The sequence below is a fragment of the Cervus canadensis genome, chromosome 3, assembly GCF_019320065.1.
Source record: "Cervus canadensis isolate Bull #8, Minnesota chromosome 3, ASM1932006v1, whole genome shotgun sequence".
Taxonomy (NCBI): domain Eukaryota; kingdom Metazoa; phylum Chordata; class Mammalia; order Artiodactyla; family Cervidae; genus Cervus; species Cervus canadensis.
The window spans coordinates 108,312,537-108,328,948 of NC_057388.1; the positions used below are offsets into that span (position 1 = coordinate 108,312,537).

A 16,412-nucleotide genomic window follows, 5' to 3' on the forward strand; every position below is an offset into this window, starting at 1 on the left:
GACAGCCCAGAGGATGTGGCTCGGAATACGATCCGTAGCCCTCCAGGAGGAGCTAAAAGTCCTTGACTTTGATTAATGGCTAAACTATTATTATGTTGCCTTCTTTGGCTTTTTTCCTTTCTCTTTGCATCTTCTCATTTCTCAGATTAAATTTACTCTTGGAACCTTGAGGAAAACCTAGGCAGGCTACAGTTTTTCTACAGACAAGAGGCTGGTGGAGCACATGGCTTGGGGAGGGGTCTCTTCCAGGAAGGCCCCGTAGGGTCCTGCTCAGTTACATAAAGACTTTCATAGGATTGAAAGATGTAATAGGATAATTGCCGCATTTATGGGAAACAGCCTCTGGTGGGTGAGGACGTCTATGATTCATCTCATCATCACATAAACTGAGGCATCTCCAAGAATGGCGTTCATTGTTTGACCACCCAAGTCCTCCTTTTTATCATAAGATCATTTTGTTGTCGTTGGTCAGTCACTCAGTCATGTCCCACTCTTTGCCTCTTTGTGACCCCATGGACCGCAGCACGCCAGGCTTCCGTGTCCTTCACCATCTCCCGGAGCTTGCTCAAACCCATGTCCATCGAGTCGGTGATGCCATCCAACCATCTCATCCTCTGTCATCCCCTTCTCCTCCTGCCCTCAATCTTTCCCAGCATCGGGGTCTTTTCCAAACAGTCAGTTCTTCGCATCAGGTGGCCAAAGTCTTGGCTCTTCAGCTTCAGTGTCAGTCCTTCCAGTGAATATTCAGGGTTGATTTCCTTGTCATTTATGAACAATAAATGAATGAATTTCGAGTATCGTCAAAGTCTTCTTTGTATTAATGAGACAGTGGATTTCCAAACGGGGTGGGCCTTTAGGCCTTGAGCTTTTGCAGCTTCATTGTCCGAAAGAGGCTTGTTGAGCTCAGTCAGTTGTGCCAGGGCCCTGCCTGGTGGCCGAGCCTATAGGCCCTGTAGGCGGGCTTGGTGGCGGGGGTGAGGAAAGCACAGTTGTCTCTTTAAATAGAAACGTCTCTATGAAAACATTTAAATTAGCATTTACTCATAGGGCAGAACATATGCGAGCTCCTCTTGATATTTCTGGAGACACAGACGTGTATCTTTTTCTCCCTTTTCCTCACCTCTCCTCTCACCCCTCTCTCCCCGCAGGCCCTCACTTCCAGCCCGAGGCCATTCGAGCTGCAGGATGGGATTACTTGGCATTTATAACTTAGATTTTCTCCCTTAGCTTCAGGCTTTCAGAACAATCACAGAGATGACCCGAATTAGTTTTTCAGCGCCCTCTAAACTCTGGCTTCCTTCCTTTCTCCCAGTGACGGAAGAATTTGGGGTGGGTGTGCCCTCTCTTCTGTCTCTCTCACGAGCGAGAAGGAGGCCCCCCGACCCGTGTTTAAGCCCCTCCATCCCCAGGTCTGACCTCCGCAGCTGGGGCCTGGGGTAGACCCCAGGGCGCACGCACTGTCTCGAGTCATATGAGAACCCCGAGCCGGCTGAATTCTCATCTGCTGAAGGATCTAGGGCCTCGTGGAAGGGGTGTTTGACTTTCACGTACTAAATTTTCAAAAGCTGTGTTCTCAGAGGACATGTGCTTTTTACACAGATTTGTTTAGTAAGCCAGAATTAAAGCTAGTTATTTTTTAACATAAAGTATTTTACTAAGTGTTTATATAGGAACTACAGCCAAATAAAGCAGCACTTCATGAGAGAGATTGATAGAGACGGTAGCCAGCTAAATGTTCTCTGTTAACGGTCCGTTGTGTGTTTTCATGGCGGTTTTTGATAGATGTGCTGTTTCTTAAGTTTTTCTGACTTGAGTTTTTTCTTGGGTTAGTTTTCCCTTCGACTTCAGTGTTTTTCTTTAAAAAATTATATTTCTATGTAATTCTCAATTTTTCATATCTATTAGGATCATTCTGGAAATCATATGGGCTGGAGAAACTCAATCCTTCCATAACAGACACCAATTTTAAGAAAAATTTGGCATACCCCTTAATTAGGTAGCATTGGCATTTTGGGGTTTGGCAAAAGAGCAATAATAGAACAGAAACTGAGAAGAATGTGAAGCTATTTTGGGGAACATATCAGGTCATCCCCTGTGGATATTGTTGCCCTAACCTTGCTTATTTACCTTTACCAAACAAACTGTACAAAATTGGATTCCTTTGGAATTCTGGCTGACTTACGAAGTCACATCTGTGAAAATAATGAACTGAGATGTAGATTCCTTCTGCCCAGGGTTACTCTCTAACTGTATAGGCTGGGACATAGAAGAGCATTCTGTTTATTTAGAAAATGGACACCCAGGTTGAGAGCACACCACAGCGCCCAGCACCTTGCCTGACCTCGTGACGCGGGAGTTACAGACCGAGGCCGGGGGTCACGGAGACCTGAATGCGAGTCCCAGCTGGCAGCCGACTCTAGGCTGTGTGACCTTGAGAGCGCTGTACTTCTCCGGAGCTTCCTGCCCACGTTTTTATAAAGATGTTAACAACAGTGCCCACTTCATAGGCACCCGATAGGAATTAAGGGCAATGACACAAGTGCAGTCTACAGCAGAGAATTTTGCTCCAAGCGACTGCCTGGGAATGTTATTTCTTCAAATTATAATATGTCCCCAATATGTATTTGTAGTCTCATAATTAAATTTTATCAGACTTTACTTTCTAGCCCAGCTCAAATCCTTTCTGTTACAAGGAGAGGAATGATATAATCCCTACCATAATAAAATTCCCTTTAAAAATTTTTCAAAGCTAAGACCTTTTCCATGACACTGATTAAAATGCCATGACAGGTGATTAAAATGCCCATGTGATTTTCATTTCTCTCTTAAAAGTGATGTCTATAGCCCCAATAATCTGCAATTCTCAGTGCTCAATAAGTTCTTTTTTTAATCTCATCTCAACCTTACTTGCTGCAATTAATTTCTAAGGCTTTCTCATTTCACTTCCAGTGGAAGCAGAAAAGATAAGTCAACACAGAAATGCTGTATTGAGCAACAAAGCATGGTCTCTGTCCTTAAGGAGTTCAAAATCTTGTTGAAAAGGAAGGACACAGCCATATCAGTTCAGTTCAGTTCAGTTGCTCAGTTGTGTCTGACTCTTTGCAACCCGATAGACTGCAGCACGCCAGGCCTACCTGTCCATCACCAACTCCCGGAGTTTACTCAAACTCATGTCCTTTGAGTCGGTGATGCCATCCAACCATCTCATCCTCTGTCTCCTCCCACCTTCAATCTTTCCCAGTATCAGGGTCTTTTCAAATGAGTCAAATCTTTGCATCAGGTGGCCAAAGTATTGGAATTTGTTCAGCTTCAACACCAGTCCTTCCAGTGAATATTCAGGACTGATTTCCTTTAGGATGGACTGGTTGGATCTCGTTACTTATATAGCAATATAAAATTAAATGCCTCAAATGGGTATTTTAAACACTGAACACAAAAGAAGAGATGCCGTAAAAAATCTCAGAAAGGAAGTCTGGCTGGAGTGGAGCCTCATAGTTGAGCAAGTTTCATCTTGTTTGGTTTAATAGATGGAGACTGAGAGGAGATATTCCAGGTTGGGTGAATCATTAAACGAGCTTGACCATTTCAGTGAACCAGCATCTTCCTGGAATTAGTGGGGTGCCAGGCCAGGCCTGAGCAGGGCCGTTCTCCTGGGACTCTGCGTGGGGAAAGACGGGATTGGGTGGGTTTGGGGTGAACCTGGAGTGTGGAAGACCTAAACCCCAGCTGAGTGCGATGGGGCTTTACGGGAAGAACACGCTGAACACCGAGCCTAAGAGAGGCGTGCTGCAGACGGCAGGCTTAGGTTAGCTTTGTGCGTGTTGTAGAGCGGAGGGCAGGAAAGGGGTGAGTAGGGCTTGGGGTCGGTTAGGAGGCCTGGCGGCGAGCAGGGCAGGCGTGCGGTGCGGGAGGGCTCAGGGTACAGCGCCCGGCTGTGACGGTGGGTGTCTGGCGTTAGCTCAGAAGGTGAAGAGGGGTTTCAGGGCTTTACGTTCCACGCCCCTCTAACAAATCCTCGGCAGCCTGTGCCTGTTGTGAATCAGGCCTGATGCGTGAGGAGATTCAAGGTAGCGAGTTCGTGAGGGCGGCGGTGAGAATCCCCAGCAGTGTCCATGGCCCAACACTTCCTTCTCCAGGACGCTGCTTGCTGGACTCACTCACTCTGCAGAGCTGCCAGGAGTTGGGTGAACAGGATTGTCTGTGTATCTTTAGGAAGGGCCAACATGAGGCCGAAATATAATAGAAAGAGAGTCCTTAGAGCGGCATTCTACGTGCCTCTAGCAAGGCCTGCAAGACTTCCCAGGTGGCCCAGTGGTAAAGCATCTGCCTGCCAATGCAGGAGATGCAAGTTCCATCCCTGGGTCGGGAAGATCCCCTGGAGAAGGAAATGGCTACCCACTTCAGGATTCTTGCCTGGGAAATCCCAGGGACAGAGGAGCCTGGTGGGCTACAGTCCAGGGGGTCTCGGAAAAGTCAGACATGACTCAGAGACTGAAAGGGCAGGGTCCTACCGTTACTGGCCATCCCAGAACCTCAGCACTGGGGACAGCTCCGAGACCTGCGGGGCTGGGTCTTAGTTAAGCAGCTTCTCCTGCTCCCTCCCCACAAGGTCTCCCCTCTTCTCTCCCTTCTTCCCCTGAATTACAAGCAGTTAGCAAGCACTATCAGAAGAATGAGCTTTAGAATCAAATCGATGTGGGAATAAATCCGCAGTCAGCCTCTTTACCTGTGTAATCATGGAAGAGTTACTTTGCTTCTCTGGGCACTGTTACTCCATCTATATAATGGAAATAAAATGCCTGACTCATGGGGTTCATGGAAAGGTTATGAAGTTCTGTAGGATATTGAAATGGTGCGTGTAAGTGCCTGTTTTGGTGTGCCCGAAGTCCTACAGGCTTCCTTCGGGGGGGAACCAAGGCCTCCCGTTGTGCAGCCAAATCTAATTAGTCACTCTCCCCACAGTTTCCCTACCCCTGGACAGAAAGTAAATTTCCTACTCGGGGTCAGCTCTGATCAATTCTAATGGCTTCCTGGAGCTGAGTGTAAAGCTGTGCCTGAGCTCTGTCGGGGAGGGTGCTGCGATCCATGAGTCTCGCCTGCAGTGAGGGGGTGGGGTGGGAGAAAGATGCATGTGATGCCTTCCAGGTGCCAGGAAGCAGTCTTCCCTGAAGGACCACTTCAGTGATGCGCTATCACCACGCACAGACAGAAGGTGGTCCCATCTTGGCTCACTCTATCCTTTATCCCACCCCCCACAACACTGACGCCAGAAACGTACGTGCCACTCACCGTGCGTCTTGCGTCCAAATCCTTCTGATCCTTCAAGGCCTGACATCAAAACCCTCTCCTCTAAAACGGCCTCCAGCCTCCCTGAGCTTCTGGAGTCAGATTGCCTCCCATTTCAGGCTGAAATGTATCCTTGCTTTAAATTGCTCTTTTGTTGTCAATATGTAATTTTTTCTGGACAACGTGTTTAGACATGTTTTAATATGCATTTACTGCCTGATCCATTGCTCTCCTGAATTCTTAGGTGTCAGAGAGTGGGGTTTGCTGGGAGGGGCTTGGCCGTGTCCCAGTTGTCTGTGGCCTGGCGTGAGAACAGGGATGCCCAAGAATAACCGCCGGAGAGGCTGCCTCTGCAGGTCTGAGCTGTTGGGAGACAAGCCGTCAGCCACAGTCAAAGGGGGGCTGTTTCAGCCATTCCGTTCCTTTGAGTCCTTTTCTGCCCTTAAAAAACCGCCCCCCTCCCCATGTCTAAAGACCTTCAAACAAGCAAACCCATTTGGAAATGAGGTGAAAAGATGGGGGTGCGTCATTTCATCAGGCACCTTGGGGAACCTAAACTTGCACGTTCGTGTCCTTGAACTCTTCCCAGTGCGTGAGGGGGTGCGTTGATGTTGACTGACACAGGTGGAGTGAATTAATGAATTAAATGAGATTGTGGAGTATAAGGAGAAGCAGGCCTGGGCCCCACCCCCAAATCACTCAGCCCACAGTCTGGGAGGCCGGGACCTCAAAAGAACATTGTTCAGTGACTCCGTTTCTAGTTCCAGGAACTGGAGTCAGCTGGTCCTGCCACCTTCCTCACTTGCTGTCAGCACCAGTGACCCCAGGATCCTCTTTGAAGCTGCAAAACTTCTGTTTCTGGAAAGAAGCGACGAGCGTGGATTTCCTTGTCCTCTCAGCAGAGAGATACAGGCAGGTCTCCAACGACAGTGTCCTTGGAGATTTACTTAATGATACGCAGTAAAGGCCCTAGAACACGGACTCCGCACCATGGAGATGAGATGGCGCCTGTCTGGGCTGGAGCTTGACGTGAGCGCCACCTGGTGTCTCAGCCTGGAGTTGCCTGTTCCCATTGGTGCGCTCTGGAGCCGAACTGATGCTTCTGAACTGTGGGGTTGGAGACCCTTGAGAGTCCCTTGGACTGCAAGGAGATCCAACCAGTCCACCCTAAAGGAGATCAGTCCTGGGTGTTCACTGGAAGGACTGATGTTGAAGCTGAAACTCCAATACATTGGCCACCTGCTGCAAAGAGCTGACTCGTTGGAAAGACCCTGATGCTGGGAAAGATTGGAGCCAGGAGGAGAAGGGGACGATAGAGGATGAGATGGATGGATGGCATCACCGACTCGATGGACGTGAGTTTGAGTAAGCTCCGGGAGTTGGCAATGGACAGGGAGGCCTGGCATGCTGCGATTCATGGGGTCGCAGAGTCGGACACAAATGAGCGACTGAACGGACTGACCAGAGCTCTGTTGCTCTGTCTCTTCTGAAGAGTCACAGGCCGCGTTCTCAGTCATGCAGAGTTAGAGGCAAGCACGTGGAACCCTTTCAGTTGGGCCTGAGAGCCAGTCACCTGAGAAGGCTCTGTCTGCATCCCTGAGGTCAGCACTGCTCCCACTCACAGACCTCTTCCCAAAGAGTCCCCTCGAGGCCAAGCCCCCCGGCGTTTGCAGCAGGGCATCCACTCCACTCTGCTGCACCCCCACGAGCCCGTCTGTTCCAGCCCGGGATGGACAGCTGGCAGGCCACACGAGTCACCTGCTGCATCATCTCTTCTGCTTTCCCTCACGTCACCTTCTCTGTGCTCTAGGCTGTCCCCACTGGGGGCTGGACACAAAGCCGCCTCCCTCATTTATGCTGGTGACATTGGCACAGATTAAACATCAAGGGTAGAAGCCTTGTCCAGAAAAGCAGGACTCAAGGGTAGCAGGACGGGTGGCCACCCAGACCCTGGAGAGACAGGCAGATACCGGTCACTGCAGCATAACTTACTAATAGTAAAACCCATATTTCTCAGTGAGAAATTTTCATTAAGTGTTGACTAATGGGTGCAGTTATAGAAGCACCTCCCCGACCAAGACAGGGAAGATTTCTCTCTCCCCAAAGTAGCCCACGTTCCTGCCCTCCACCCACCGTGGTTGCCCTGGCATTCACCCCTCTAGCTTTGCCTTTTCTAGACTGTCTTGTGGATGGAGTCATACTTACATAATCCTGGGTGACAGGATTCTTCGTTAGCATAATTGCTTTTGAGTTTCACCCGCGTTGTTGCCGACGCATGTAGGTCATTCCTTTTATTGCTGAGAAGTGGCCCAGTGAGTGGAGAGACAGTCACTTGTTTATGTATTTGCCATGTGACATTTGAGTGGTTTCCACCTTGAGGCTGTTATGAATAAAACTGTGAGCGTTTGCATACAGAATTTCTTATAGGCACATGTTTCCATTTTTCTTGGGTAAATAGCTAGAGGTAGAATCACTGGGTCATACAGTAAACGTATGTTTCAGTCAGCGAGAAACTGCCAGATGGTTATCCAAGGTGGCTGAACTGTTTAGACATCCCCCCATCAGGCTGGGGGTTTCCAACCCCCTACCGTCCACCTGGTCCCTGGGAGAGGCCAGCTGACTTGTCTGCTCGGATTACCACCCGGGATAGAGTGTCAGGCCTCCTCTCCTGCCTGAACACAGGCACTCGGGGACCTCGCAGGCTGCTCCCCGTGATCGTCCCCTGTGCAGTGCTCAGTAATGACAAGTCCTCGGGGAAGTTGGTGGCAGGGAGGGTGGAAACTTCCTGAAGAGGCTGATCACGGGCGGCCCCAGCACAAGGCTCGCGAGCGGTTAGAGGGCTCTGCCCCGAGCATCATCACTCGCTTCTAGACAGATCTAGGAGGAGGGGTTTTCTTTTTGAGAATCGCCAGTCCTGGAGGAAGGACCAGGTCCAGGAGCACGGCCCTGCCCTGGGGCCAGCTGCTGCTTTCTGGCTGAGAGGAAGAGTGGAGCTGCACGCCCAGCACCCAGCATCCTTAAGGATGCCTCTGACCTTGGGGTTCCCGGCTGGGCCGGCAAAGGGCATCGTGCGCCTTCTCAGGCGTTCCTGTCTGTTCTCTTGCTGTATCTTGACTGCAGCAGTGTGGAGACAGCAGGCAGTGTTAGCCCTCCCGGAAAGCAGTGACTTTGCACAGTCCAGCTCAGACTGTGTACGGACCAATACGTATTTCTGGAGCTGCTGGCGATGGACAAAAGAACAAAAGCTGTGGCATTTCATCATCGAGAAGCTCTGGTTCCCAGACCTGAATAGCACAGCCTTCAGTGGAGATGACACAACTCTTTGCTCACATGAGGCTTTCGGCTCCCAGGACTCAGCTTGGCCCGCTGCACCGCCTGCCAGGCTGCTGGACACTCAGGGGCAAGGTCGACGCTCTGCTGGGGCTGAGGCACCCAGATGAAGAAGCCGCTCAGGCTTCTGCCTGTCTGCACTGGAAGTTAGCATCATCCCCCGTAGCTCTGTCTCCTCCATCCAGCAAGACGATGGACGTTCCCACACTTCGGGGCAAGCGCCGGGGCTGAGGGCCTGTCGCGTCAGCCTGCTCCGTGAACACAGGGCTGTGGACAGCAGGAGCCCAAGTATGAACAGAACGTCAGGGTTTGACCATCTCTCTGCATGTCTTTGATTCATTGAATGACGGCCCTCACACACGTCTCTGTCAACCTTCCAAGCATTTTGAGGGGCTTCCAGGGCAGCGCTAACAAGCACGGCTTCTGCTGCAGCCCCCTTCACAACCGGCCCAATGTCAAGGATAAGGAGAGAGCATGATCCAAACCCAGGGCTGACCTGAGGCTCACGTGGAATCATTGGCGCTATTGGAGCTAGGATTCCTGAGCCAGGACTGAAGCTCGGGGAAGGCCTCCTGCGAGACCCGTGAGCGTGGCCCCTGAGGGCGCTGCCGGCCCCTGGTCTGTCCCCTCCCTCTGTCCGAAGGTTAGCCCTCAGCGTCTTTCCTCTGCTTCTCTGCCTGCAGTTCCCTCCGCTAACCTCAGCACGTCTGAACTCCACCCAGCTTCTGGGCTGTGTCCACTCAGCTACGCATCATCTCATCCAAAGGCCCCTTCCCAGGCCCTCTCTCCCTCCACAGGAGTCAGCCTCATGCCACTTTCTGCTTTTGTCCCCTTGGTCCCTGGAATCAAATCCTTTCCTTGTTCCTCTGTTTTGTTGTTGCTATTTAGTTGCTCCGTTGTGTCTGACTCTTTGCAACCCCATGGACCTGAGCACGATAGGCTTCCCTGTTCTTCACTATCTCTCAGAGTTTGCTCAAACTCATATCCTTTGGGTCCATGATGCCATCCAGCCATCTCGTCCTCTGTTGTCCCCTTCTCCTCTCTGCCCTCAATCTTTCCCAGCATCAGGCCCTTTTCCAATGAGTCAGTTCTTCGCATCAGGTGGCCAAAGTATTGGAGTTTCAGCTTCAGCATCAGTCCTTCCATTGAATATTCAGGACTGATTTCCTTTAGGTTGGACTGGTTGGATCTCTTTGCAGTCCAAGGGACTCTCAACAGTCTTCTCCAGCACCATGGTTTATAAGGTTAACTGAAGTTGCTCAGTCGTGTCTGACTCTTTGAGACCCCGTGGACTGTAGCCCACCAGGCTCCTCCGTCCATGGGGTTTTCCAGGCAAGAGTACTGGAGTGGGTTGCCATTTCCTTCTGCAGGGAATCTTCCTGACCCAGGGACTGAGCCTGGGTCTACCGGCATTATAGGCAAGACACTTTACCATCTGAGCCACCAGGAAAGATCCCACATAACCACAGTTTATGCGTGTCTTTAAAACCCTACCATGCAGTCTCTAGCATATTCCTTTCTGCTCCCATGTCTCTTTATTTCATTTATAAATGAATGAATGAACGTTTGATTGCATTTATAGACATTTAGTGAGTAACTTATTATGCGTCTGATATGGGGACTTGAACATATCATAACGTATTTTGTAGTCATAACAATGATGGGGTGTAAGTCATAGCCCACTTCAGAGATGAGCACCCTGAGACTCGCAGTTGGAGTAACCTGCTTCCGGTCTAGCTGGTGGTTGGCCAGGATTCCTGTCGGCATTTCCGGCTCCAAGCACAGCCTCCTCTTGGTGACATCGCTTTGCTCTGCACTTCAGTCCGACAAGAGCTGCTAGGCAACCTCTGAACTGAGCGCCACCCTCTTCGTTTTACAGAAGTAACTCATCCTCCTCAGGTTGAGGGCCCTCTGAAGCACATAGTAGGGGCATTGATCAGCTGAGAGGCTGGGGGATGACCTGATGACCGGCGCCATTGGTCGTTGGAGGCAGATCTAACTGGTGCGTCTACTCAGCCGGGGAGCCTGTGCGGCCTCGAGCTACAGTCTGCATTCCGTTTGATGTCAGGGAGCAACGGTGACACTGATGCTGTTCTGTTCTGACTTGACAAACAGGCATGTGAAGCACATAAGGGATCCCGACCAAAATAAAATTACACAGCATCACGTACCAGGTACAGAACTGCCAAGAGGCCAGACGGGAGGAGGCCCCCAGAGAGTCTCGAGCCACTGCCAGGGACCACGGCCGCAGGCGAGCCCCGCTCCAGGCCTTGTGCGTGGCCCCCTCTGTGGGCTCCCAGCACACACTGCCGGCTGCAGGAGGGGCCCCGGGGCCTGGGAGCAGTGGAGTTGTCGTCTGGGTAGAAAGATACCCCTGAGAGTTTCTGTCCTGCCAGAAAGTGGCAGTGACCTTGTGCACCTGGGCTGAAGGTCCTGGAGCTGGGCTTCTGCTCTGTAACCTCAGCCCTTTGTCTGCTCGCTCCTAAGATGGAACTAAAGGCAGCTGCTCCAGATGTTCCAAAGTCTGGGTCAGAGCCTCATATGGCTTTGGAAAGACGTCACTGTGTTTTCTTGGTTTGGCATTAAAATCCCTTCTTCCGGGAGGGAGGGTCAGGATGGGGAAACACATGTACACCCATGGCTGATTCATGTCAATGTATGGCAAAAGCCAACACAATATTGTAAAGTAATTAGCCTCCAATTAAAGTTAAAAAATAAAATCCCTTCTCCCTTGCATTAAGCAAACATGAACTTCAAAGTGCCATCCCCGTTCCCCCAGCTCCTCCAGAAACTCCAGGAAAAGGGGGAAGCTTGTCTTTTGAGAGTTCAGGAAATCTGGCAGTGCTGATTGCCGAGGTCCCAGTGAGCGCAGTCCGGGTATTCATCTGAAATTCTGTGGCTGGACCGCCTGCTGGCCTTGCCAAGCCCTCAGTCCAGGGAGGGAGCTCAGGCATGCTTGCTTTGTAGGGAGCAGAAATCCGACCTGTTGTGTGGAACCCTTTTGAAGAAAGACCACGTGAGCAAGAAGGTCAGCAGGCAGATAAGCGAAGCCTGGGGCGGAAGAAACGGGCAGCGTCTCCGCACTGGCAGAGGCGAGCTGTCCTCAGCCTGCAGAGCCCGTGTCCCCGCCTGAACCCCAGGTCTCATCCCTCAGTCTGTCTGGCTCCCCGGGCACCTCTGATGTCAGCTGAGCTTAAGTGATTCACTCACATGAACCTGGCCAGCTGACCTGTTAGATTTCTCATAAAAAAAATAGACCACTTTTCTCGGTTATGTACAGATTCTTAGGAGTTTGAAATATGTGTAAAAATGTGGCTATAACAATTCATATAATCAGAGTCAGTTAAAAATGTAAAGAAATATGTACCCTTTAAGAAAATTGGTTCTTACCCTTCAGTGGCAATGGCTAAGCGCAGGTCTCACTGTTGATGATGGCGGTGTTGTGGTCGGTCTTAGGTTTGACTTTCACCTTCAGATCCCTGTGTTTTGTAGACAATAAACTATGCAGCTCCAGTCATGGGAATGTTTATTTTCAGAGATGGGATGCCCTCTGCCACTTTCAACTCCTTGCAGACAAGCCGCACATCCTATCAACATCACGGCATTAGCCCAACTTGGCCTTTTGTCATCTACTGCTCCTGGGGGCGTGATTTTTAAACTCATGGAGAGGAAGGTCCTCTGTGAAAGTGATCTTATTATCTTGAGTTCCCAAGAGCCCTTATTATCTTGACATGGATCAAAACCCTGACTTTAGTTATGTCAAATTGTCTATTGCTGATTTGTTACCAAATTAACCCCAAACACTAAGTGACATTACAATAGAAGAAATATTTTTTGCCGCAAAGCAGAGAATTCAGTCTTGGATAAAGAATGTTTTCCCGGTCCATGGAGAAAAATGATCTGTGTGTGTGTGGAGGAGGAGGAAGAAGAGAGGGAGAATGCTTCTATGACCCAGCAATCCCACTTCTGGGCATACACACTGAGGAAACCAGATCTGAAAGAGACACGTGCACCCCAATGTTCATCGCAGCACTGTTTATAATAGCCAGGACATGGAAGCAACCTAGATGCCCATCAGCAGATGAATGGATAAGGAAGCTGTGGTACATATACACCATGGAATATTACTCAGCCATTAAAAAGAATTCATTTGAACCAGTCCTAATGAGATGGATGAAGCTGGAGCCCATTATACAGAGTGAAGTAAGCCAGAAAGATAAAGAACATTACAGCATACTAACACATATATATGGAATTTAGAAGGGTGATAACGATAACCCTATATGCAAAACAGAAAAAGAGACACAGAAATACAGAACAGACTTTTGAACTCTGTGGGAGAATGTGAGGGTGGGATATTTCAAAAGAACAGCATGTATACTATCTATGGTGAAACAGATCACCAGCCCAGGTGTGATGCATGAGACAAGTGCTCCGGCCTGGTGCACTGGGAAGACCCAGAGGAATCGGGTGGAGAGGGAGGTGGGAGGGGGGATCGGGATTGGGAATACATGTAAATCCATGGCTGATTCATATCAATGTATGACAAAACCCACTGGAAAAAAAAAATAATAATAAAAAAAATAAAAAATAAAAAAAAAAAGTTACTAATTTAAATCCATTGCTTTCTTTTTCTCCCCAAGTAAAGTGGCACTAGTGGTAAAGAGCCTGCCTCCCAATTACAGGAGATGCAGGAGATGCTGGTTTGATCCCTGGGTCGGGAAGATCCCCTGGAGGAGGAAATGGCAGCCCATTCCAGTATTCCTGCCTGGAGAATCCCATGGACAGGAGCCTGGCGGGCTACAGTCCACAGGGTTGTAAAAAGTCAGACACGACTGACGCGACTTAGCATGCACGCACAATCAATCTGAAAAGAATTTTAAATTATGCAGTTTGTCCTGAGACCCAGACCTGGGGAAAGACTTCTCTGAAAATAGAAGCCATTGTTCCTGATGTAGTCATCTCTCACAGCAGCATGCTACGTGAAATATTTCCATAAAGAAACGGCAGAAGATTCTTTTCCATCCGATTTCAAGCATTCCTCCCTGGATGAAATCAGCCAGAGATGCAAGAATAGCTCTGCAGAGAGTATTATCCCCATAGGACCTGCCAGGGGAACCCGTGAACTCGGCCTGCTTCCTACAGGTCCTCAGAAGTGGCCCGCAGGCTGCACGGGGAGGTGGTTAGGAAGCCTGCTGTGAAGACTCGTCCAGGTCATCCTCAATATGTTTCTCTTCTTTTCTACCAATGCATTGAACTTTATTTAAAGAGCCGTGTTTTCAAATAGTTATTTCTTGACCCCAGATATTCTATTCCGTTGTAACAACAGCCACAAAAGGCTCGCCGTGATGCAGTAGTTTCTAGGTCAGATAGTGTTCCTAGTGCTTTATGTGTACCCCTCACTGAATGCTTGAGAATTCCTATGATGTAGAGGCTACTATTGTCCACTTTTATGCATTCAAACCCAGCGTGGCGGGCGCGCTGGCACAGCTGGTCCCTGGCACGGCAGAATGCATCTGGTTCCTGCCACTCTTGGCTTCTGCTGTCTGCGTCTTGACCTCTGCTCTCCCCAGCTTTCCCTGTGTTCAGGTGTTCTCAAGCCCCCAGCGATACAACAGAAAATAGAGCTGAGCACGTCACCCACAGGAGCGAAGAGAGGAAGCATAAACAGCAAAACTGGGAAAGTTGTAGAGCAAAGGAAAATGGGAAAATCATGAAGCCCAAGCATAAGACGGCTGAGTCGCACCCCAGAACCGAGCTGGTTTCTCCTAACCCCTCCCCACCCCCAGGGTGGTCCTCAGCACCCCAGGCGTGGACCGTGCTCAGACTAGACCGCATGGGGCGGCTCCTGGTTGGCTGTGGTCTGCTCTCTGCTGGGTCAGCTCTTTAGAATGTCACCTCTGATGAGAAGAAGGCTTAGGCCTGGGCCCTTGGGATGCTTTTGGAAGGTCAATGGGAAGGGCTGTGGGAGAAAAACAAGGATGGTTTAAAAATTAAGAAGCCATCAGAACCCCAGCTTCCCTCGCTGACTCCCCTGAAGTCCGGAGGTGTGTTTTCTGGCGAGGGTGAGCAGAGGCCCTCGGAGGGAGGAACATCAGGACAGTGTGAGGTCCGAACAGGGACAAGGGGCCGCTTGGAGGGTGTGGAGAGACTTCCTGCTCTTTCATCATCCCTGACGTGTGGCCGCGATGCCTCACCCACCAGGGCGGGGACTGAGGATCCTTCCCAAAAGACGCTGGCAGAGCCGGGTCCAGAAGAAGCCAGCAGGAGGGCCCTGGGGGACCAGGCAGACCCTCCCGCGCTCTGCAGGACTCCCCATCAGCTCCTCAGTCCCAGCTTCCTCGATGTGGGGGCCCAAGGGAGAACCACCTTCAGACTGCAGACATCTTCTCGTCTGAGAGACAGAATCCAAAGCAAACAGCAGCGGCATTGTGGAGAAAACAGCGATCACATGAGGAGAAGCCAGCGTTAGGACCAGAGCCTCTTCTTAAATCCTCAGATGACTTGTTACTCTCAGGAGACAAAACAGAACAACACATGCTGTTTTTTAATTTCAAAGCACCAGACTCTTAGAAATGAAAAATATGGTAGAAATGAAAACTCAGTAGAAAGGTTTAAAGACAAAGGTGAAGACATTTTGCCGAAAAATGCAACAGAGACAGAGACAAAGAGATAAGAAAAGTGGGAAGGAATGATGAGATACAGAAAACAGAGAAAAGACTTGAAGATAATTGAGAGGCCCAGCTGAGAAATTTACAAGCACATTTAGGACTTAGCTAAATATAATTTTTAATGATACAAATGAGATTACTTACAAAACAGAAACAGACCCACAGACATAGAAAACAAACTAATAATTACCAAAGGGGAGCTATTAGAAAAAAAACAGAGGAGGGATAAATTAGGAGTTTGGGATTAACAGATGCACACTGCTGTACGTAAAATAGATAAACACCAAGGTCCTACTGCGTAACACAGGGAACTCCACTCAATAGCTTGTAATAACCTCTAATGGGAGATAACCTAAAGAAGAATATATGTGTGTGTATGTATGACTGAATCCCTTTGCTCTACACCAGAAACTAACACTATGAATCAATTATACATCAGTGAGATTTTAAAAATGAATAAGCACAGTCTTTAAGCCCCTGTATCCACTGCACGTGAGAATCTCGCCTGCCTTCCCCCGGTGAAGCTCACTCTGTCCACACATCGCGTCTCACCCCACCCCGTGGGTGGTAGTTGCTCAGTCGTGTCTGACTCTTTGTGACCCCATGGACTGTAGCCTGCCAGGTTCCTCTGTCCGTGGGATTCTCCCTGCCTTGGGCTAAACCCATCCCAGAGCCCTGCTGGCTGTTAGCCACAGAGCACAGATCCCAGGCCAGGGCCACGTGAGCGGGAAAAAGCCAGGCTGCCTGCCGGGTCCTTATTGTGTGGGGTGCCACCCAGGTGGCCTGACTGTGGACAGGCTGCTGGATCCGTTTCTAGGAGGACTGGGTCTTCGCTCCAAAAGCTCAGCAACAGGAATCGCCCTCTGGGCGTGGCCTTCGCAGCTCATGAATGGGCAGCCCAAGGGCATTGTGAGGGACGGAGGGGCTGGCCTGGCCCAGACCGTGGACCGTGGTCTTGGACCAGGATCGCCCGTGAAGGCTTCCTTCCGACTGTTCTGCCCTGAAGCCCCAGCGGGGGCTGGACGACTGTCTGAGAATTGAAATCTCTGCCCAGAGCCCCCTTCATGCAAGACACGCCTTGGAATAATAAGATTATTTCAGGCCTGGTTCTAAAAAGAAGCCCCC

General features: G+C 50.0%; 1 protein-coding gene across 7 annotated transcripts in view; it reads left to right on the top strand.

The window, feature by feature from the left end:
* DPP6 (dipeptidyl peptidase like 6) overlaps positions 1-16,412 on the top strand; it is a 1,059,086-nt gene that overhangs the window by 844,182 nt on the left and 198,492 nt on the right. The gene's annotated exons all lie outside the window — the stretch shown is intronic.